The sequence below is a fragment of the Neophocaena asiaeorientalis genome, unplaced genomic scaffold, assembly GCF_003031525.2.
Source record: "Neophocaena asiaeorientalis asiaeorientalis breed wild unplaced genomic scaffold, Neophocaena_asiaeorientalis_V1.1 scaffold212, whole genome shotgun sequence".
NCBI lineage: Eukaryota > Metazoa > Chordata > Mammalia > Artiodactyla > Phocoenidae > Neophocaena > Neophocaena asiaeorientalis.
Genome location: NW_020174046.1, coordinates 601,909 through 604,628, shown reverse-complemented (window position 1 = coordinate 604,628; position 2,720 = coordinate 601,909).

Below are 2,720 nucleotides of genomic sequence, written 5' to 3'. Positions count from 1 at the left end.
TTTTTTTTTTTTTTAAAAATTTTTTTTTCCCCCCCCCCTTTTTTTTTTTTTTTTTTGGTACGCTGGCCTCTCACCGCTGCGGCCTCTCCCGTTGCGGAGCACAGGCTCCGGACGCGCAGGCTCAGTGGCCATGGCTCACAGGCCCAGCCGCTCCACGGCATGTGGGATCTTCCTGACCGGGGCACGAACCCGTGTCTCCTGCATCGGCAGGCGGATTCTCGACCACTGCGCCACCAGGGAAGCCCCACACCCCTATTTTTAAATAAGACCATATTCTGAGGTGCTGGGGAATAGGACTTTAACATGAATTCGGGGGGACTCAATATAACCCATAATAGTCTCTGAAACTCATCGCCAGTCTCATGGTCACCTAGAACTTCTCCTATGTTTTCCTCCAGAAGTTTGGTAGTATTTCATTTAACATTTAGGTCCGTGATACATTTTTAATAACTTTTTTGAAAATTGTAACATTTATTTTTGCATGTGGGCTTCCAATTATTACAGCACCACTTGTTGAAAAGATTACACATTCTTCATTGAATTACCTTGTCTCTGTCAAAATTTAGTTGAATATATTTGTGTGGATGTTGTGGGTGTTTCTCTGGACCCTCTACTCTGTTCCATTGATCTTTATGTCTATTCTTTCGCCGATGCCATGCTCTCTTGATTGTGATACCTTTAAAGTAAGTCTTGAAATCAGCTTGTGTAAGTCCTCCAACATTTTTGTTTTTCAGTATTATATTGGCTAGTCTAAGTCTTTTGTTTTTCGGGATGAATTGTAGAATCAGGTAAATTTTCCCAAGTACATGATAGGATTTGTTGAAAATTTCAGCAATAAGAACTAAAAGGACAAGTTCTTAACCTTGCTCTCTCTCTGTGGCTAGTATGTAATTCCTTGTCTGAGTGACTCAGCTATAGGACATGGAAACTTCTACCTTCTAGGAATAAGGAAGGAGTGGCTTCCCTCTCCCACAGTTGATGTCTTAGATAAGAAAAAATAGAAAGTACCATGGTGCAAGCCTTTTTAGTGAAGAGCCCTGCTTCTGCTGACAGAGGCTGCATTGTTCACTGAAGTATTGTCTTTTTCTGTAGCTGTTGAGTGCTACTTGCTTACACCTGGAGAAGCTTGAAAACCTAGGCAGTGCATTTCAATATTAAGGTACATACAAATCACCAAAAGATATTGTTGAAAAGAGTATTCTAATTCAATATGTCTGGAGTGGACCATGCTTTTGCATCTCTAACAAGCTCTCAAGTAATGCTACTGTTATTCTATGAACTACACTTTGAGTAGCAGAGAGCTAGAGAAATTTTTTCTCAAACTTGAGCATATACAAAATGACTTGTTAATATAAAGAGTCTTGGGCTTCATCCCCAGACTGATTCATTAGGTCTGAGAAGGGTTCTTTGAATTTGAATTTCTGACAAATTCCCCGGTTATGTTAAGGCTGATGATCTGGGAACCACAATTTGAAAAACACTGACCCAGAATTCTAACATACAACCACTCCAAAATGGAAAAGTACCAGAGTTCTAGCCTATCTGGCAGATTGGAGAAAAAAACAAAACAAAATCTTCTCCCTACACCTCACCACTTATTGACTCATCTGTTGTCCAGGTGGTCCAAAGTGTGATTTATGAAATGCAAACAAATCAAGAGGAAAAAGAAAATAAAATAGATTCCATCTTGGCAGAAAATGGCTATATTCTTCTGCAACTGCCAATTGGCTCCTGAATACTTCTCTCTGTCTTTCACATTTTATACACAATTATTCACAAATCCACTTGGCACTGCATTCCAAATATATACAGAGTTTAACCACTTCCTACCATCTCCACTGCTAATACCTTGAACTAGACAACACATTCTTTAATCTGATGTTACCATACCTGCTAACATGCCTCTTTGCTTTCCCCTATGTCTCTCCACAGTCTATTCTCAATATCACCTCAGAGTGATCCATTTAAAACATCAGGCAGATCACATCACTGCTCTGTTCAAAAAATGTCAGTGGCTCTTTACCACACTCAGTAAACTCACTTCTTATTAAGTCCCACAAGACTCCCTACCACCTGGCCCCCTGTTACTTATCTAACCACCACCCTTCTACCCTTCCCTCGTGCTCATTCTGGTCCTCAAAGCAGTTAGCCATGCTCCTGGCCTTAGGTCTTTGGTGTTTCCTTTACTTGCTTCTCAAAAAAATCCACAAGGGTTGCTCTCTCACCTAATTCAGGCCTTTGATCCAATATCACCTTTACAATCAGACCTTTATTGACTGCCCTATAGTAGTAACTACCTCTCTCTCCATACTTCTTTCCCTCCCTTAATTTATATTTCTTCATAGCACTTAATATTATCTGACATGAAATATATTTTTCTTATTTCTTATCTACAGTATCATAATGTAATATAAGCTGTAAGAAAGAACTTTTTTGGTGGGATGGAACTTTTTTGTTCATTGTTGCTATATGCCTAAATCCTGTGGGAGTACTTGACAGTTCAAAACAAAAATCCAAAGGATTGATCATTATCAGTGAGAATAAAAAATATGTATGAAAGAAATTCCAGAGAGTCTTACAACTGAATAATAAAAGTTCAATGGAAATGAAAAGACTATAGAAAAAGTAGTCAATAGATATACAAATACTGCACTATAAATGAATGTATAAACTAACAATAAAGAGAAAATTCTAGAAGCTTTTTGTCAGACAAAATAGGT